The following is a 22,450-nucleotide window of genomic DNA, read 5'->3' as shown; positions in this document are numbered from 1 at the left end:
AAAACTTAAATACAGTATATACAATTAAATATAGTATTATTGACTAGATTTTTCTTCTGAATATTTTAAAAAATCCTTTTATTTTGTTCTGCTGTTTTCAATTTGGTTTTGTTTTTTTAACTAAAGAAGGCTAAAATTACAGTTATTATTTTTGCTTTTGAAACCTTGATTATATTAATCAGTTAAAATTGAGTTCAGGCACCATACAACAATAATTTTATTTCATTTTCACATCTATCTGAAGTTTTATAATCACAAAACAAGAATATGTTGAAGAGAGTATAGTTCCACAAAAAAACTCAAAACCAAACACAAAAAAACCCCAACTGAACATGCACACACCTAAAACACAAATTCTTGGCAAACATTAGACTTGAGAATCTCTTCCAGTCCTCATTTCTATTCAGATATCACTGTGCTCATGAAAATTGCTGCAGTTCTACTTATGATTGTTTATTTTAGTATGTCACCAAAAAAGAAGTATTTACAAGAAATAAAGTAAGCTGTTACAAAATGTTTTATATTTGTTCTTCCATTTTTGCACATTATCATTTTGTTGTTTACATATTGGTATATTAGCAAAATGACAACTCTCTTTTTAGATTAAAACCAGATATTTATAAAACACGCCACGTAGGATTCAGAATGTCTAATTCTGAAACTGCCTTTGCCAACTATGTGACACCAAATTTATGTTTTATCTTCAGTTATGAAGAGGTTTGAAATAAATATTTTGTGCTGTTCAGAGAAAAAGCTGATGCATCACTTCATAACCTCACAGAGAGCCTTTACACAAACAGTGCAAACTTATCTAAGGTCATAGTAATGGCTTCAGTAGCTATAAACTGCAAGACCAATCTCATCTTAAGCTTCTCAAATCTGACCTTCTATGACAGAGACAGTTTTCTGTTTAGGATAACTTCCCTTACAAGCTTTTACTTGCTTCAGTACTTCCTGAAAATAAGAAAACCAGTTTGTGATTGCTGGACTAAAGCTTTGTATTTGATGTTAAATACATGCATTTTTTACTAATGTGTGGCAAGTTTTTGCATCCTAGCTTTTTTTTTCTAGAATGACAAGTGATCCTAAGATCTAGAAGAGTGTGTTCCTCCTCTCATTTCAGCATAGTCAAAGTATCTATTTGCATTTTCCCACTTGTTTCTATTTTCCACAAACCAGTACAATCATGTGCAATGTACAGCATACAATATTCTACAAGGTAAAATGCTAACACTCTAAAAATACTAGAAATTCATACATAAGAGTCCTATAAATTAGCCATATATTATAAGAAATGACCAAAAAAAATCTGTAGAATAATTTTTACTGTAATTGTGCCAGTATTTTGATATGTAGTAGAGCTTTCTCCTTTACTAAACTTGTGTTTGAACTTTCTCAACTTGAGAGAAATAGTAAAATTGTTATTGACTCAAAACAACAAGGCTAGTTTTATTTCTTCATAAATAAAACAATTTTTGCTTTATAATTTGTCATCCATATAATATTGGTTAGTATTTCTAATTAGTTTCCTCACAGTTTTCCAGAAACTCTTTGAGCAGGCTCAACTGAAAGAGCTCATTAAGAGGAAGAGCTTGCAAACATAACAGAGAAAATCGTAATCCACATTTTATTGATATTTGGCCTTCAAGTACAATTCTTGCCTTTAACATTCAGTCTTTTAAAATCTGAGCATCAAACATGATTAACTGAACATGAAGCTGGGTCACGTAGTTTTTAGCTCATGTAAGACCATCCTCAGCTTTACTGAGAGGGCAAAGTGAGAAAGACCCTTGCCAGACGCTGTTATGGAGCAAAGTGATGACAAGATGCAGTGGCACCCAGTGGGACTGGGACCAGTGCCTTAACATATTTTTGAAATTGCAATACCAGATAAGCCTACAGAATTTTTTGACATTTATGTCAAAGCCAACATCACTGACACCGATAGGACACACGTTACTACATAGGTGACTTCCTAAAAGACCTTTCCTAAAAGACCCTTTGAATGGGTATCTACTTCCAGTGGTTACAGTAGGTAAAATAACCAACACCAAACCAAGTATTAGGACTCTTATAAAGTGTTCACACCAACAGTATATTCAGTACAGCAAGTTTAATCCTAAGTCTTTGCTACATCAGCCTATTAATACTATCATAGACTAGCAAGATACATTCAATGAGAAATTTAAATATTTGTGAATTACATAATATACATAATTTCTATTTTTTCTGAAATTTAAATCATTACCTATTTCCTATGAGCCATGTCATTTAGAAATTGAATGCTGTTTAAAATAAATATAAAATCCTTACTGATTACATCAAAAGATGACAAATATTTTATGGTTCCTCACAATCTTTATTCACTGAGCAGCACATGCAAGAAGAAAAAAGACATTTAAAGGAATCAAATAGTTTGAAGTCAAACAAATCAGACAAACAAGTTTGAGCACAGCACTACAGAAATATTTGAGACATTTCCCCTGAAATTTGAAAATTAGACAAAAAAATATCACTTTATGCTTCCCACTACAAAACTGTCAGGAATTCATTCCCATTTCACTTACGCCAGTGCTGTTGGGAAGCAACGCTGCTCAGAAAAACAGAAACACTTCAGATTTACATTACTGTGTTAATGAAGTAAGACTTTGGCCCTAAGATTTAGCTCTTTCATTAGTAATTTATACCCTCATTAGGGATTTATAGAAATGGAAATCTAGGATCAAATGCTAATTGAGAATTGTCAGTTGTAAATAAGTGCTAACAAGATAAATTTGCTCCTGGTCACATTGAACAGAGACCTGCATTTTACAAAATGAAACTCTTCCTATAATATAAAAAACCCAAAACTCTTGGGTTAGTAGTATGCAAGGAACACTGCTGCTCTAACACATAGCCCCTCACAGGCAGAGCCATGGCTACTGTCTTTCCCCTGCCAGCTCTTGCAACCAATGCTCCAACCTCCCCCTCACCCCACCCTTCACCCACCCCACACCCACACCTCTGCAGGGTGTGGACATGGCCAGGACTGTGTATGTGAGATTTGAGGACTCTCTTTAGTTCCAGTGAAGACCCTTTGTGCTCCTGCACTAGCGCAAGCAGAGAGAGAGCCCATCCTGGAAGAGCCCTGTGTGGGCAGTGTGTGATCAAAACGCTGTGCGTGGTCGTGTGGGAAGGGAACTCACAGCTTGGCCAACCAGCTGGTCAAATCAATGTGAATTGACAGAGGAGTCTTCTCCCTAAGCTGTGCCAGTCCCTCACACACCAAACTGCACTGGAAAGAAACCCAAAGAGCACCAGAGAGGAACCAGAGCAAAACCTGGGCAGGTTTTTCACACCAATGACCAGGACACAGACAAGGATCACCTCAAAATGTGCAGCCACTAGTCAGTCTAGATACAGATTAAGCCACAACACTGAGGTAGGATTTCAATCTCTCTATATTCAGTGGAGATGGGTAACTGGAATTCTGATCCCTCAGTTTAGTTAAGCTTGGCAGTATGGTCTAGGTCACATCTCCAGCTGAATACTATTTTAATTTTAATCCAAGAAAATATATAAATTACAAGAAAGATATGTCAATTTCTGGATAAGGCATCTGGCTCATGTAAACCTGCAACAGCCAAACTGAAACTTGATCTCAGCATCAGAGAGAAAAATTCAGTTTTAATCCACTTTCCCATGCTCTTTCAGAGAAAAATAAGTCCTTCCTCACTCTGGGTATCTTTCACACTGAGACAGAATCTCTCATGCAGCCAGAACAAAGTGAATTCCACGCAAGAGTCTAGTCATCACCAGGAACCGTAACCACCACTCAAATTTACAATGGTTGTATACTATTTTCTGTTAAAAGGAAATCAACTTAATCTAGTAAATTGCTGTAGGCAGCTATTAAGAAACAAAACAAAACATTTTATGTATTTAAGGGGAAAAAATTATAAGGAATTTCCAGTTTTGCTTGTTTGTTTGTTTTTAAAAGAGACATCATTCAGTTCTTTCAAAACTCACTAACCAAACAGCAACAAGGGGCAGAACCTTAGCTGTTCAGAAAAAATAGATAAAATTTCTGGTTTGGTTTGGTTTGGTTTGGTTTGGTTTGGTTTGGTTTGGTTTGGTTTGGTTTGGTTTGGTTTGGTACAGTACCAAGAGCTCCTAGCGATGGGCTGTCCACTCAGTATTACGTACCTGAGCCAAAGAGAATTTCTGGGTTATATTTTACTGGTATATAACTTGCCATGTGATACACTGAAACACTGCACAGTATAAAGTTTCATAAGATAAACCTGTTGTTTTTTCCCAGAGTGACAGTCTCACCACCATCTTTTTTGCCTTTGCAATATCTTAAAGCATATTTTTTTCAATATCCATAGTTCCCTCAGAATAATTTTCTATTATACCAATGTGCTTCAGAGTCATAACCTCAAGTACAAAGGAAAAGGAGGAGAAAAGAAGCAGAAAGCTGCACTGTGCCCCATCATTAAACACACTCCTCCAGGTGAAGTGTCTCTCAGGCTTGGCACAGAGGCACATAGAGGCTTTCCTCAATCTGCCCTGACCAGACAGTAAAATATTAATCTTGGGATTCTTTATTTCAGTCAAAGCCTAAAAGAAAGGGGTAAGAAACAGAAAAAGAGAGGGAGACACAAACATTCTTTAGCTTAAATTTGATAACTATTTATATAACCCTTCTAGGTCAACTGGGTACACTGTTTCCCAGCTTCTCTTTGCTTCCTGAACTAGGGAGATCTTAGGTTAATAGCCTCTAAACTGCACAATGACCCAGAGAGGAAAATATCTTGGAGACAGAGGTAGTGAATTTAAATTTCACTTCCCCACCACACTTCTCGTGTGACCTTGAGCGAGTTACTTGTAGTGGGGATCTCAAAGGAAGGTACCTAAGGCACCTAAACTTTGCTAATTTCAAGTGGAATCAGATACATACTCTAATGAAGGCAGTTTCATGAGTTTTGTAGTATTGACAGAATATTTCCCATTTTACTCTCTAAGAACAGGTGCCTGAAACATAGAGATAAAAATTTGGTTGAGATTTTTTTTCTTTTGCTTCATCGGGGATATATTTTTAAAAAAGATTGATTAAGCACTCAGTGTCTACAGAAATTAAAGCAGTAAGAATAAGAAAAGTGCTCCTGTTTGGGCCTCTGCAAAACTAATGAACCCCTGCCTACTACTTGTATCCACCTTAGTACCAAAGTGTGCACAACACCTTACTTAGTTTACTCTTTTATAATGCTACTTTCCTCATCTTTAAAGTATTTTTCTTATTTTTACATCTCTAAATGTCTATCCTGCTTCATCCACTTTCCTAGCCTTTTTAATCTTCATTTCTTTACACCCCAAATCCCTCGTTGTTTCCCCTTATCCCACAGCAGGGCACACCATCCCTTTTCTCATGGCTAGACCCTATGGTCCCCTCTCCAGCTCTCCTGCCTCTCAGCCCTACACTTCATATAGCTACAATTTACTCCTTTCTCACCTTACCTCTGACAACTGAAAAATAATTTTCCTGGAAAGAGGAAGACAATATTTTTAAATCTGTGATTTTAAAACCAATATGTCTCATTTCTTTGTGCAGTTCCACATATGTTTGTGTTTAGATATTACCCAACTGTAAAAAAACACTGCTATGAGAAAAAAAAAGTCACTGCTACTGTGCAGTCCTGAGTCCCATAATTTAGGAAGAATGTGAAGTTCTTGAATGTGTCCAGAGAAGGGCAACAAAGCTGGTGAGGAGCTGGAAGGAATGTTCTGTGGTGAGAAGCTAAGGACTTTGGGCTTGTCTAGTTTGGGGAGGGAGGTGCTGATCTCTCCTCCCCAGTATAAAGTGACAGGACCTGCAGTGAGTGCTGCTTGATCCTGGGCACATCCTCTCCTGCAGAAGCTGTTTGCAGACACGTTGAATTTAGCTCATATTTTCTGGTCTTGATGGGGAGAAGCAGGGGATGCTTCTTCCAAAGAGATATTCATTCCTGTATTTCTTGGAAGATTTTAGGCTAAGTACAGCTGCTCTGGTCCTGTGTTCAAAACTTGTTCTCCTACTGTAGCAATTTCCACAAATGCCCTTCATTCAGTATCTCGTGTCTCTCCACCTCCAAACATGGCTCACCTTACATGTATTTCCCAGAATCGGACAGAACATGTCAAATTCCTTTATTCAACCTTAAACCTTGTGTTTGACCATCACTGCAAAATCCCAGGTAGCCACACCTTCCAACCACCACCATTTCCATAGCAATTTGTTCAGTCAGTAATAACCTCATACAGCAACAAACAGCTACATGAGAGGCCATTGCAAAACCCACCTGGCACCACTGTCCTACATGTGATGCTCAGTGGAGACGAATCAGCGAACCACAATGAATTTATTTATCAATTCATTGTTTGTCACTTTAAACCTCAACTTTTACCCCCACTTGACACAGGCAATCCTTAAGGGGGGAGAGTTGTCCCCTGCTTGGTATCATTTTGTTACCTATTGCTGGACACAATGGAGCCTGGACCCTTTTGACATATTAACTATCTTTAATCATACCAAGGTGCCATAGCTGGGTTATCAATGTCCTCTTTATGATTTAGTTTGACCATGAAGCTAAAAATATTGTTACTGCAGAATGCAGCAGTTAGTACTCGCCTAGACCATGCAAAAAATAGTGCTTGGTATACAGATCTTAATACTGTAACACAATTTATAATAAAAGCTTTCCTTAAAATAAACCAGGTGTTTAAAAATACTGTAGGGAGTATTCACATGATTAGCTGCCATTTGAAGCCAGTATGGTTTCTTGTATGAAATAAAGTAAGTGCATTTACTCAAGGCATCATACAGGGATACATAACTGCAGGACATGAAAAATCAGCTGTGTTAGCATCACGGTGAAACCTTCATTTCCTCTTCTGATTCTGTCTTTTTTATTTTCTCTTTTTGAGAAAGCATTTCCCATTTAAATTAATAAAATTGTTAATATAATTTATGCTACCATGAAGTATAGTTGGAATAAGTACCTCAGGGAAAAGATAATTAGAGAAGAAACCCTACCTCATAGGGTTTGTGGTCTAGAATGGTTTCCTCTCATAAAAATATTAACATCTTGTGCACATTCCCAGCCTGCTTCTGAGAGGTGCTGAGTGGACCTGTCAATGCAATAGCAAAGGGGTTTTAATTAAGGCAGAATCAGATTTAGAAATCTTCCACCTTAGGTAGGCCAGACCTATCCCTTTAACTGCTATTGTCATCTTCAGGAAATGCAGAGTATACGTAAGTAAACATTCTCACTTTTTTTCCTGTATTTGAACATTTATCCGTATCATAGAACCATGGAATTACCTGGGTTGGAAGGGACCTTAAAGATCATCTCCTCCCAACCCCCCACCATGTGCAGGAACACCTTTCACTAGACCAGGTTGCTCATAGCTCCACTCAGCCTGGTCTTGAATACTTGCAGGGATGGGACATCTACAACATCTCTGGGCAACCTGTTCTGGTGCCTCACCACCCTCACAGTAAATAATTTCTTCCTAATGCCTAATCTAAATCTACCTTCTTCCACTCTGAAACCATTCACCCTTGTCTTGTCGCTACATGCTCTCGTAAATAGTCTCTCTCCATCTTTCTTATAAGCTCCCTTCAGGTACTAGAAGGCCACAATCAGGTCACCTCAAAGCCTTCTGTTTTCCAGAGGCTGAATAATCCAATCATGTTGGTGGCCCTTCTCTGGACTTGCTACAACAGGTCAATGTCCTTCTCATGCTGGGGGCCCCAGACCTGGACGCAGTGCTCCAGAAAGGGTCTCACAAGAGCAGAGTAGAGGGACAGAGATGCACTTCTTTTAATTCAGCCCAGGATATGGCTGGCTTTTTGGTAAAGTGCAAGTGCATATTGCTGGTGCATCTCCAGCTTCTCCTTCACCCCAAGTCCTTCTCAGCAGGGCTGCTCTCAATGTGTTCAACCCCCAGCCTGTAATGATTCTGGGTGTTGCCCCAAACCAGGTGCAGCACCTTGCGCTTGATCTCGTTAAACTGCATGAGATTCCTACAGATCCACTTCTCAGGCTTGTCCAGGTCCCTCTGGCATCCCATCCTTCAGATGTGTCAACTGCATCGCTCAGTTTGATGTCAAGTGTAGATTTGGTAAGGGTGCACTCAGTTCCTTTGTCTATGTCATTAAAATAATGGTCTACATGTAGTTCATTAATTATGATTAATCCTAACAGGATGACTCTATTCTTTATCACAGTCCATTTACACAGCACCTAAGTTATCTTTGACTGACTAGGTAAATATTATCACTTGAAGTAGGGTTTTCAAGCTTGTTTCTAATGTTATTTATTGAACTTGTTAAAGAATATATCATCCTAAAAGAGAAGCAAAGCCTTATTCTGGCAAGTCTGCAGTTTAACCCAGATCTAACACCTCTACTGTGTGTAGAATTTTTATGCAATGGTTACAGTCCCTTCCCTTTTTCCATCACAGGAGCAAACATCAGGCTGGCCAATGTTAATTCCAGCTAATTGCACTCTACTAGGGCAAATGGAGTGCAGACAATAATGCTGAGGTGAGAGTCAGCTCTCCAGGTTTCAATACTCAGCACACGATTACTCTGCAAGTCATTTTAGCAAGAGCCCCTAAATTTTCAGCCCAATGTGGGAGGTGGTTTCCCTGCCCAGCGCTGCTGGCAGGATGTTTGCAGAGACCTCGCACACGTTGCACCAGCAATACAGCAACAGGCTGTTGTAGCTGCACTTCAGCTTCCCTTTATCAAACCCCTGTCGGCCCTCCTGATGGTGTCTGTCAGGTCTCAGGACTGAGGAAAAGCTACAGCTCGTACCACAGTTGAGGTCAAAGATTAAACCCTTCGGATAACCACACTCCTCTGTGATAGCTCACACAGACTGTCCTGCTCCTGCCCAATGACCTGATCTTCCCCGGCACCCCATGGTACACTGGATGCTAAAGTTTGTGGAAATCATGGCTTGTAATATGTTTTGTTTCTCCAAACTGTAGAGAGGGTAGACCATGCAACCCATTTTTCTGCCAAGATTTCCCATTATCAGACTACATACGTGGGTCATGGGGAGAAAAGAAAAAAAAAAAAAGAATCTCACAAGCAAACTTCTGAACCAAATTCTTCTGTTGCCAGTCAGGTCTTCTAACCTCTTTCCCTCACTCTTCATTAGACTAAAGCAAAGAGAACACTCCCTTGTCCATGCCAAACCAACATCTGACTATTAGTTAATTAACCTTTGTATTCATAACATTCTAGAAAATTATAGAAGAGAATGTGTGGGAGGACAGAGGATAATTTGAAAGAAAAAATGTATATAGGTAAAATAAATGTGACAGAGAGTGATATACCATGCAGTAAGACAAGAATAGAGAAAAAGAATTGAATTAGGTACAGGATATAGTCAAGGATGGTTTTTAACCCAGAGAGGGATATTGAAGAATGGAGACCCTACTTTTCAGTAGAATGTTAGAAACTTGTAGCGAGAATACAAGCAAAAGTCCACATCTTTCTTAAACTTCTAGAGAATTTCACAGTGGTAGCTTTTAAATATAACAGTGGGAATTTGGACCTTTGACAATAAACTAGTTTTGAGCCCTGAAAATCTGAAAGCAAAATTTAAAACTCATCTCAACCATTCTCAGAAACTGTTAAAAAATGCCAATCCACCTGGTCACTTTGATCCTCTTGTCTAAAGTCTCGTTCATCAAGCCAAAGGATAGCAAAAGAACAGAGACATGAACTCTCAAGCTAGTATTTTTAGAGGTAAGTCTCTGGGACTGACAAAATATAGCTGAGCATCCTTGCAAAGACAAGGGAAGCATTTTAAATCACAGCAGAGCATTAATTTTCCAACTTTGCACCTTCTGCTGTTGTTGGTTTGGCTGCTTCCCTGAATTGTTCTCTGGGAATTAAGACTGCTGTCCTGAACATTGTTCCCAGGTCTGCTTACAGAAACTTGCTCTGCTGTAAAGTATTTATGTGTAGAGCAGTTTACTAGGAGTTCAAAAATGTTTTGGGTAGGTATTATTTGGCACAAAGAGCTGACTGGCTGCCTTTAAAAAGGAAGAGAGGGGAGGAAAGGTCCATAAAATCTGAAGGATGTTGGCTAGACTGGGTATTACCAAGAAGCAGTTCATTTCAAATTTCAGTTAAGTAGACTTCATCAAATTAGCTGGTTTTTAGCACTGTTTATCTGCCTTCATACATAACATGCTATCTAGTGGTTCCCAAATAAGTGTCTCAAGGCACCCAGTAGAGCTATTAGTGGACATGTAATAGATCACTCTCAATGAAAACACAAAAAAATAATTCTTAGTTCCTATTATAAATAAATAATAATAATGGCCAGTCTTCGCGAGCGAAGATCCGGGGAAGGTCTTTACACCTTCCAGCCTGCGCGTTGGATTTTTTAGGTGAGACACAGTGTGCGTGGAACTGAGCCCACCCTTTAATCCTAAGGTTCATCTGCCGGGGCCAAGCGAGCTTGGATGGTTGCAGCGAGGTCCTTAGGACATAGGTGGGTTGCCTTTAAGGGCTAACGAGCCCCACCTGCCCGGGAGTGGCCCTGACCAGGAATCGAACCCGGGTCTCCGGCGGTGATAGCGCGGCGCCTTTACCGCTAGACCACCAGGGGCTCCTATTATAAATACTGACCCTTGATAAGCATAAAATCAATACAATGTTCATTGTACAAAGCACTAATTACTAAAAGATGATTTATTTGTTCCTGGGAGTAATGGAATTCATCATTCCACAGAATTGTGTTCCAGGGGAAAAAAAAAAAAACAAACCAACCAAACAAACAAACCCAAAAAAAAAAAGAAAAATCAACAGAAAAATAACACATCACACTAAATCTTGAGTCAAATAATCCAAAGTCATTAAAACTAGCTTTTTTTTGTGTCCCCCCCAAAAAAAGTTCCTGGTTTGACTGAAAAAGCAGTTACTTTTAAGAAACACCAAATTATTTTAAAAAAACCCCAATAAAAATTACAGATTAAGAGAGTAGAGCCAAAATGATGTTTTACACTGGAAACCTCAGATCATTAACTCCTACTAAATTCCACTGCCAAAAGGGCAAGTGAGTAATAAAAAATTAAAATCTTGTCATTTAACCTTTCATCTAGTATGGGTGCTCACATGCTTTGTTTTAAATGGGGGAAAGTACACAATAGAACAGAATTCAACATCTTTCATTTCCATTTCATCATAGTGTACTTGATGATACCATACTTTGCCGGTAGACATAGAATACTCAGTTGTCAAGAAAATAAAATAGATGTGACCATTTAAATGTACTGAAACACAATATAAATTAATTAAGTGAATTATGTGTATGATACATCTCCAAACTGTAATCTCACCTAAAAATTGCCATCATACACATAAAAGCAAGAAATCAAGAAAGAATGGCATGATGAAAAGGTTTTATTGGTTTTGTATTAAATTGTAGTACTGTCATGAGAAACAGGCAACTTATGCAGACTGCTTCAAATGAGTTCTAATTAAGACAGCACACTGTAGAAATATAAGCAAGACATAAAATATACAAACCTAACAGGAAAAAAACGCTATCACAGGATATTTCATTTTATATCCTTCCACTTATAAAGATAGCTGTGCAAATAACAAGCAGAACTGATGTAGAGAAGCAATGAGCTAAAAATATTAGCAAAACTTTTAAGAAGGCCTTTGTTAATTGACAAATCTGTTATAACTGCAAAGCTCTTATAGAATGAGAAAACTGTCTCACTCTCCTGGAAGTAAAAAAGCTCCAGTGCATGCAGACTCCTGTTTGCACTTCTGAAAAACTCTGGCTTAGAACCTAGCAACAATCTAGATTTTCATATTTTCTATTCTGAACCTTCATGAACTGCAGTTTGTGCTAAAGCTAGAAAGCCTACAAGCACCACAGAATATTCCTGACCTTTGCCCAACAGACTTTTCTCTGTTGGTCGTTTGCATGGACACACTTATATCACGACTTTGTAACAGAAATCTCATCTCTGCAAATTCTCATATGCCTTCAGGGTATTTCAGTGAACCATGGTAAACAGATCAGAGCAGAAATGGAGGATGCTTCTCAGAGGTTTTGTAAGTCTGCATCTTCAAAAGTGTTTTATCACTGTAAATGCTTGAACAAAGCTGGCTAGCAGGGGATTTAATCAGTGACTCCCAGTTTTTCAACGTATACCAGACCACTAACAAACTCCAGTCGTTACTGTAGGTCACCTGACACCCATATCATACTCTGCTTGATAACACTATATAATTTCTTTCTGTGGAGCAGGTGAGGAACACCTCCAACCTCAAAACCATTCTTGGAGAACCACAGAGGAGGCAGTAGAGTATCCCTAATATTATCAAACATACCTATTTTATTATATGTAAGGACAACCACAACCACGATCACCTATAATTAGAAACAGTTTTGGAACCTTTTTGTATTGGAATAAGAGATACTTGCAATAAATTCAAAAAATGCTGCATTTACCTCTTCAGGTGGGCAGTATCAACTGGCAGCTATCAAAACCTACCATCATAAAATATATTCTTTCTTCTTGACTTTCTTAATACATAAAAAGCAACCAACCAAAAAAAATATTTCAGAGTGACTATTTCCAGTTCTGCAGGAAGATTAAACAAGTTTAAAAGATCAGTATGCAATAATAATACCACTGACTAAAATTAAGAAAGCCAAACAGCCCCTATTCCATGAACCCATAACTTTTCAAAGCATTGATATTTGTAAAATTTTAATAAAATGCAAAGAGACAAGTTTTTCTCTCTGTGTTTTCCTCCCCAAGACAACATCTAACCATGTATTTTGGGCAGCGTTGCAGAAGAGGAGACCGTAGTGTGAAGCCAAGGCAGGAAATGACCACTGGTGTGTGTGCTTTGACTTGGTGGAAAAACAAGCAGAAGCAGTTGAAAAGCTGTTCCAGAAAACACACTCACTTCTCTTTTTTCTGTTACATGGACATCCTCCCTACTAACCAGGAGCCTCCTCATTAAACTCACTTCTTATGTGTCTTTGTACCCAAAGCCAATTGCAATTTGTCCAGAACTTGCATCTGTCCAATAAAACCTATGAGCAGTGCTGCGTATTTTTGCACGCCATCTACTGGTACATTTTACTGGAACTATGACATCTATCATTAAAAAAAAAAAAAAAATGTTGCCATGAAAGGCATACTTGAGCAATTTCAACCTTTCATGGAGTTCAAGCTTTTGCAGCCAAGCTGAAGCAGTTCTTGCCTGCAGCAAGCTGAATTTTTGCTGCGTAGATTATCAAATTTTATGTGCTTAAGCAACTAGTCATCAGGTGCGCAAGCAACAGCTTCCTTTCCAAACCCCTGCACCTGCCTCTGCAAGGAGTTACTGCCTCCATCCCTGCACACCTCTGTGATGCTCATCCATCGATGCACAGCCTCATCCCCAACACATCAGCAACAAACTTTATTCTCTCAGGTATCCTCTCCCCACATTTCCACAGTTCTTTACTGAGGATTTGTGAACAAACTCGGCCCCCTACACAAACCACCCCCACACACACAGAATGACAGAGGCTTTTTAAAGCCTTTTTAATAGTTATTTGATCTCTCTGAGCTATAAGACTTCACAATAATTTCAGGCCCTTTCCTTAGCTTCTTAATGCTGCCAGCTCTCCCACTTCCATGAACCAGCGTTTCATAAAGACCCAGCTGCTGCAATCAAGATATCTGCAAGGGAAGCTCAAATCTTGTTTTTAAAGTAAATTTCCAGCCTTTGCAGATGAAAAGTCTGAAAGTACCAGAGCCCTCAGGCTCAAAAGCAGGCAAACAAACCCTAAATGTATTATTAAAAAATAATCAAAGCTTTGGAAAGAATGACTCATTAGTTTTGAATTCTTTAGATACATCATGCTTATTTTTGGTGAACACTTCACCACTCAGATTCCACCTTAAAAAAAAAAAAAAAAAAAAGGCTATAAAAACAGCTTTCAAACCAGCCAACAGCTTCAGCCCTTTGCTCCCTGCCACTCCTCCCAGCAGGCCTTCAGCTCATCAGAAACTGATATCGTAGGTCCCAAACTCCTGGTCTACAAGGAGCTGAGACCTTCCAGCAGGTATGCTGTAATCAGCCTGCTCTTAAATGGAACCACATGTCACAGGCCTTTGAAATAAATGCCTTTATTAAAACATGGGACAAAATCTCCACAAAGGTACAGTGTTACTGTGTAGAACAGGAGGGAAAATTTTCAATGTGAGTAAGAGTGAAGGTGCATTGAGGTGTGTGCCCCACGTTTTGTTGAATCCCACACAGCTCTGAATATTCTGTGCTGTTAGTTAATTGAAACTGCATTTACACCCAACAAAGCATGATATACCTCTGACGCAGTCTTAAATGATTATTCTGTGTCTGTCTTTGCCAAAAACACCTTCAACCATAGCACTACATCCATAACACTACAATTTTTGGGGTGGATAAATAAATAAGTACCTTAGGAGGTAAATCATATATTCTTTTTCCCTATATTTAAATATAGCACACTTTCTAATGAATGAAAATAACCTTGGTATTCAATATCAAGGAGAAGACTTACTAAAATAAACACACAGATGTTTACACACATCTAATTTGCAGATTGAATACCCAGCATATGTGTATGCAAGATCTTTCCTTCATCAGTCTATAGTGAAACGTGTGAAAACAAATGTAAAAGGTGTAGCTATTCAAAGGTTTGTCAGACAGATTATCTGTACTAGACTAAAATTTGGCTTTTCCTTGTTGGATTTTCAGAACTTCATTTTATAAAACCTTGGTCTATATATCTCAAAATGTAACAGAGCCTACCCAGAAATAAGTTGGCTGGAAAGTCTTCAGCAAGTAGAATGGATACAACTCACATATGAGTAAAGCAGTCTTCACTGGATCTAAGATAATTTACAACAAAAGCTTCCAAATTCTCTTAGATACCTGGAACAGTTACTGTAAAGTAAGTAATTTCTAACCCAGGAGGTACTGTAGAGATGAGAGAATATTTTAAAAATCCTTCTACCTTAAAATATCAGTGTAAGGAAATATGAAACTATTTTAAACCCACAAATGTTGTATGAACACACAGATCATCTTGTGTTTTCTGAGTACTTTACAGTAGCTCTCTCAAGCTTCTTTTATCTCTTAAACCCTTCTCCAGCTCTATACTGGCCTTCCAGCCTAGCATACATGTCCCATGGACAAAGTGATGGTGTCCTCTCCTTCTGATCTTCATCACCTTAAGCCACACTTTTGCCTGCAATCCATACTCTGCAATTTCCATCCTTGCCAGACTCACATGCCTTACATATCCCCAGTGGCTTGTGTTTGTCTCTCTTGGCTGAAGCGACAAACTCGTAATGCAGAAATGTCGGCGTGTTTTTAAAGCACTGTGTAAAGATGGTGCTCTATACTAAAGATAGATTTGAGTATCCTGCCTCACTCCAAGCGCTATCTCATTCTTCCAATAGTTCCATTCAATTCTGTGGGCCAAATTTTGTCATTCCCTTTGTCATGTAGAGTAGGATCTCAGCCTTTGAATAGTCCCACTGATTTAAATGGGTCTTATTCACACAATCAGCCATTAGTAAGAATGGAAAGAGGAGCTGATATTATATAGTAACATTTCTAATATATGTCTTCTGATGGCACAGAACAACCTGCTAATGATGAAACCTTTGCAAAAAGGTAACTGTCTTTGCTTTTTTTTTTTTTTGACAAACTAGAAAAATCCTCACTTCTGTGAATGATATTCCTTTTAGAGAATATTATCCAAAGTATATCACAGTGATGCAATGAAAGCTCAGAATAAAGCAGACCTGTGAATCTGTTTTTACATTACAGTAAGCAGAAATGATGCATTATCTAAAAGAAGAAATGAGTTGTCTACAACTGTTTAACACCAACAGTCCATCCGTTCATAAAGCAAAGCCATGACAAAAAAGAACACAAAGAAATAAATATAGACCTAGCTCACCAAAACCATATACAGGTATAAATAAAATGCAGCAGTTTAAAAATGCTTTTATATATATTTTACACAACATTTTAAGGTAATCATAGATTAACATCATTAGATTTCAGTAGACAGAAGCATGAAGCCACTGAGCATCCTGAAGACTAAGAAACACAGGGCAAGGCTTCCAAACATATAGGAATTTAATGTTTGAAATGGTCATATATGCTGAATTAATGCATTCTCTGTGTTGTAGACCCAACCAAAATTCGAAAATAAAAGAGCTCCTTTAAACAAGCTCCGGTGAAAGAAACAGATCTGTTAAAAATAACATTGCAGGTGCCACAATATTATTGTGTATATATTGCCGCTGTATTTTTAATAGTCACTCATTCCTTTGGAGAGAAACTTGTAAAAGAATTATTCATTCTTTCTGTGCATACATTTTGAGAATAATTCACTGTACTTTTCCAAATTATTTTCAAAGTGTACACACACAGGATAGGATACAAAACTTTTCCCAGGCTACATTTGAAAGCTTGTCAGCACTCAGAGCTAAGGCCTTTAATCCCAGGCTTTAAATAATTTAGGTAACACTTGATTACTCCATTGCTGGAACGTCAAGCTCTGCAAAACCTGAGTAACACAATATTTGAGGGGGAAAGAGAGAATACTCTACTATAAACACTCAAGTAAAATACATTTCCTGCAAATAAAATGTGAACTGCAGCCTGATGTTTGCAATGCAAACTGTGGTAAAGCACCACTGAGGCTGCCCTCCAAATAACACTTTATTCCAGTTTCCACTAACAAAACCCTTTAGTGAGGAGTTCTTTGGTACACTACTTGCAGCTTGCATGATACAAAGTACGATATTCAGAGGGCTTAAGGAACAGCTTTTCCATATGTTCATAATATTTAATTATATACCCTAGCTAAAATGTGCACATCGACTTCAGAACAAAAAAAGCCCACCCCCCACAACACGACACAACACACACATATGATTTAGTTAGGGAAAGAAAAAAAAGTTTTTTACCTTTTTTGTGGACTACATTTTTTCTTGAGAGAACAATTTCATTTTCTCAGGTAATCCACAGGGGATTCAATATTTGCTGTCTCTATACATTTACTAAATAAATTTAAAAAATACAGTATAAATATCTTTGTTCTCTTAGGTACATCTTTACCTGTACTGTTAACAGTCTGAACTACTTCAATTTTTCAGTTGTGTTCTCCACTCAAAAAAGAGCTCAAACCAACAAAGAAAACTTCTCTGTACGAAGTTTTTTATATAATTTTCATGGGGGTAAGAGACATGAACATCATCATGTGGGCTGTATGGCAATCTATGCATATTATGTTACATAGAAGCACCAGCTTACTTAAGAATATTAAGACAACCTAAAATTTTATCAGAAGGCAACAAAGAAGAAGAAAAAACAAACAAACACCTCCCCCTGAGAGTTAAATTATCACTTATTAGGTCCTTTAAGATCCCTTTTCACTGCTGCCTTTGAATACTTTCTTGCACAGAGGAATACAAAGGTTTTTCTCTTATACCCATTAGTTCCTTTTCCCTCCAAAGTGCACCGTTTAGCCCTGTGCAATATATATTGCCAGAAAATCAAGATCAACAACAACAAGCCCACAATTGCACTCAGCAGAGTCAATAAATGGCACATTTGACTCTCTCTCATACTATTTTGAACCAAGTTCTCACACAACTTCTGCCCTGACACCTCATCCATCAGCTCTTAAAGCACAAGAGCAGCACCCCACAAGCAAACCTCTTCTCTCCTATGCCATCTCCAGAGTTGAGGCCCAGATGAGAAACAGCCTTATCTTCCAATATAGCAAGGATACACCTCTAAAATCAGACCTTGGCAATTTGGCCTAAAGCTATCCTTACTTGCAAAACAAAGTCTCCATCATCTTCAGAGCAAGAAGGAAAGAGAGTGAGAGGGAAAACAGGGGTGGGGGTAGGGGGGAAAGTCCAGTCCTCTCTGACCTGATTGGAAACTTTGTTGTGGCAAAAAGAAAAAAAAAGAATCTCTTTGGCCAGTTGAGAAAGTGCCTATGGTTGCTCTTGTATTGGGAGGGTCTGTTCAGGGTTTCTCAATCTTCTTTTCTCTCTCTCTCCCCCCTCTCTTTCTCCCCTTCTCTTGTTTCAAAAGGGGCCTCTGGTCAGCGCTGATTAATAAGTGTTTTTTGTTGTGAAGTGTTGAATAATAGAAGATGGCCAGTGACCCAGGAAAGACTAAACCTTGTGCTACTTTATTGTGGCAAGCTGAGAAAGGGGCTTTAGGACAGAGACCCCAAGCACTGACCCGCACACATCCTGTGGATTCCCTATTCATTCTCACAGCCTTCCAGTCGCCCAGAGCTCCCATTGTTTGCCAAGCAACAATGGAGATTTTGCACAGAAAGTAAAGCTCTCTTCGGATTCCTCCCTGATGTTTTGCATTTGGGGAAACAACCATTCTTAACAGGTTTTATTTTTCCCTATACTGAATTTCATGAAAACTCTTAGGATTTGGGCTTTTATTCTCATTACTCAAGACTTTCTCTACAAACCTAAGAAAACAAACATTTTCTCTTAATAATTTTTTTTTTTTAATTGCATAACACATTTTTCCTGGGGTACTGCTTCCCTAACGATTTAAGGGAAAAAGTGAAGTTTCTTTTCTTCTATTTCTTAGCGTATCAGTATATTTTAATGCACACTACATATCACTGTAATTCCTAAAAATAGCAGTATTCAAGCACACTCTTTTTTGAGTGAAAGCCAACTGGAGAGTGCTGCTTCTTTCAAAAAAAAAAAAAAAAAAAAAAAAGGCAGAAAATTGAAACTTCTTAGTTTATTTCTGCCCTGATTAGGCAAGCCTAGCTTTTATGTCCTCGAAGGCTGGCCCTTTCCCCACACTCCAAACAAAGAGTTCATCCACAACCACCAAGGAGGGCAAATGCCACTCCATAGACTTGCTCTGATTTACCTGTAGGGTCCAAACCACATTTCTCATTTCTCATTTCTCAACCTAGGCATTTATTTGTAGTCTAACCATGTGGATAAAAACTCTTGCAGTTGTCGAGCCTTTGGGTAGCAGAACAGTTAGACGAATCAAAGGCCTCAGGATCTCAGAATTTTGTTTAATTGCTTTCTCTGGCCTGTTATAAACAGATTTTTATTCCTCTATGGAATCCACTTACACATGTCACCAAGTGGCTAGGAGGTTTGGGTGTTTGGTTGTGCCTTGCATTTGCAGGTTTTGTGTCTTCTTGTGAATTTACTAGGCATTAAAAAAACAAAAACAAAAACCCAAGCCAAAAAAACAACAGCACACACAACCAACCAAGAGCAGGAGGAGGTTGCAATCAATAGGACAAATTCCTGTTAAATTGCTAAGAATGGGATTTCTTCTCCCTCGGTTATTTGAATTTATAAGTGACTGAGCATTATAAGTCCTGATAAAAAACCATTTGATAAAAAACCATTTTATCAGGACCATTGGTTTCTCTCGGCGTTTACACCTGCTTAGGGAGGTCTAGAAATCCACTCTTTGGAGGTGAGGAAGAAAAGACCAGTCTTTCAGAGGAACCTTTAACAAGTGAAGGGGGAACAACAGTCTTTATTAAGGATATTGGGTAGCAGAATTACCTTGGCGGGGGCGGGAGGCGTTGTAAAACATCCATGTGCAAAAGGCTCTCAGGCTGAAACCCTTTCATCGGTGGCGAGGGGAGGGGGAGGCAGGGCGGGGGCTCGCAAACCCCCAGCTATCTCCATTTGTCAGTGCCACAGAGGAGGGGTCGTAAAGCCAGCGGTGCGGAGGGGTGGGCTGCCCGGTGGTCCGCCAGCCCCGCACACCCAGCGGCTGATGCACGAAGCGGGACGCGGCTACAAGTGCGCTGAGAGCGCCGGGCTCAGCCCGAGGCATGCCGGCCTTTCACTTTCATGCCCACCACATCAACGCTAGGAAGAAGGGGGGAAGGAGAAGGGGGGCAAGGCAAGCGCCTTGCCGTATTGTTCCACTGCCGAATTGATATGCTAATTCCCCTTGTGAGGGCATCACAAAGAACACCTTGCACTTCTGAAAGACTTTTGTGTCCTGGACGGAGAAGTTTATTATCAACTAATTAGCAACAACTTCTAGCAATGAGTAGGGTTACATTTTCATAAGCTTTGAACAAACATCCCGAGCTGCGTTGTGTCAGGATGATGGGCTCGCTGAGGAAAATAGAGTCCTAAATCAGGGAATGAGCTTTAATAATTAGCGCCTGCTATATATGGAACCTCTGTCGACGTAGGTCTTCTTCCGAGGCTTTTGATTCACGTTGCTTCCAGGCTTGCAAAGGACCATGGCAAGCACTCTACAAAACAAAATCTTACTCAGGGATGACTAGCCATTTTTTCCTTCATAATAAGGCTCTTTTCTTCCAACCGAAGAGCATTTCAGACTACCCCGACAATGCACCAAGGATAATCAGTATATGAAGAAGCTCAGCACAATTAAACATATTCATATTAAATATTATTTTGAGAGGCTTGTTGTAGGCAGTCTAGCACTTCAAATATAAAAAATCGTCTGGGAAACAGGAAGGTCATATTTGGAATTACAAAAAGGAAACATCCATAAATTTCACGGGTTTTCTCTTAGTTTGGAGGTTTTATTTGTTTGTTTGTTTTATTTTTTGTTTGATTTTTATTTCTGTGATACTCCTATTATAGTCTTTCCAAAGAAGGAAGAGCCGGTTTCAGTACTAGGTTAGCTCAGTCCTCTTCCTCTGGACTTTCTGTATCTTTGGAAGCAAAAGGATATGGTGTTTCCTTGGTTGAAAGCAAAACTAGGAAAAAACAAAAGGACTTTATTTTTATCACTGTAGTAAGTGCTAGTTATTTTCTTATTGACTTTATGCAATCAAAATAGAGCAGAAAAAACCCTCTGAAGGTAAGGATGTTCTAGGGTTTACTGATAATTCTTATTGACTGGGAACAACATACTTACAGCTCCACATTTTCGTGTGGGGTTTTGGCTTTTGAGGTGTGTGATTTGACAGAGGGAGGAGGTGGGTGGGAGTAACATATTGCAGTTCAAATCAGTACTAGGTTGATTTTGGAGTTTATACATGGGGCTCCAGTGTGGCCTTCCAAAACCTGTCCTGGTCCTGAGGAAGCTACAAGCCTTGGGCCCATACTGGGATGCAGAAGAAAGCAGATCAGCTGTGGCTGCTTTTGCAATTCACCTTATTCTCTGCTATTCCATTCATTTAATGGGTAAACACACTCTCCATCACTTGGTCTCTTTCTGTCCCCTTCTCCAAACCAATTCATTTGTTTAAAATCCTAAAAGGTGGTATAAGGTCTTATTGAAACCCAGCAACGTAAGGGGTGGGAGTGGATTAGATTCCTTCATTTCCTTTCAATAATCCTAAATGCAGCTATCTCTGGTTCCTTAATCTCCTCTAGAGTCGGATTACCACCCATTTGAGCAAGTGCAGCTGGAATTAGGAGATGACAAGCATGCAAAGAAAGTGCCAAGAACTCCTGAGGTGACCAAGATGTCGGGGTGGCCCTGGCCACCCCGCAGTGCCCAGGGGTCCCTCAGGGCCCTGGACCATGGATCGAGGGGACGGTGAGTGGCGCTGGCCCGGGCAGTGCCCACTGGCACCCAGCACGGACCAGCCTTTCTTCTTGCTGTGGTTCCGCAGCTGCAGGGCCACCGCTGGGTCGCTTTGGTGCTTCATTTGCATCCTGACAGACTTCTGCCAGCCCCGCGGCTCTCTGACATGACCAGGCTAGCCACACTCTGCCGTACACGAAGATGTAATATATATATATATATACACACATATGTACACACGTACACAGGGATGGCTGTTCCCACATTTGCCAGAACAAAGAATTGACATAAAACAGTCAGTGAAATGTGGTGTAAGTTCGACCTTGCTTACGCTTTTCTCTGTCCACCTGGAAAAAAGTCAGCACACATTAAAACACATGTATGTGTGTGTGGTTACTTTTTGAAACAATGACTCATATTTGATTGAAATGGAATATGCTACCATGTATATTTAAGATTAAAGCTTTATTTTTAAAGGCCTGTAATCCTTTCAAGGAGATTTTGTTGATATAAGACTTCATCAGAAAGTAATTGTGGATTGTATAGCTCTGACCTTTGCAGCAAGCAGGGTGCAGGTCTGCACAACTGAGAAATACTGTGCATCAATTTCTTGGGAAACCCCTCAAGACCAGCTAAATATGCATACAAGTTCAAGAATTTATTTAAAAGGTTGCAATTAGTGGTTCAGTCGTCAAAGTTGGGGATGTGGTATTTTTATACTGAGTGAAATACGTGATTTAAATATACTTTAAAAAAAAATATAAGGCCAGGCCTTCTACACAAACTGGAGGCAGCTAAATGCTCTTTTGTGCCTGCAGCTCTAAGGAGGCTGTGATG

The sequence above is a fragment of the Myiozetetes cayanensis genome, unplaced genomic scaffold, assembly GCF_022539395.1.
Source record: "Myiozetetes cayanensis isolate MyiCay16 unplaced genomic scaffold, myiCay2020 scf1, whole genome shotgun sequence".
NCBI classification, from domain to species: Eukaryota; Metazoa; Chordata; class Aves; order Passeriformes; family Tyrannidae; genus Myiozetetes; species Myiozetetes cayanensis.
This window is presented reverse-complemented; position numbering follows the sequence as displayed.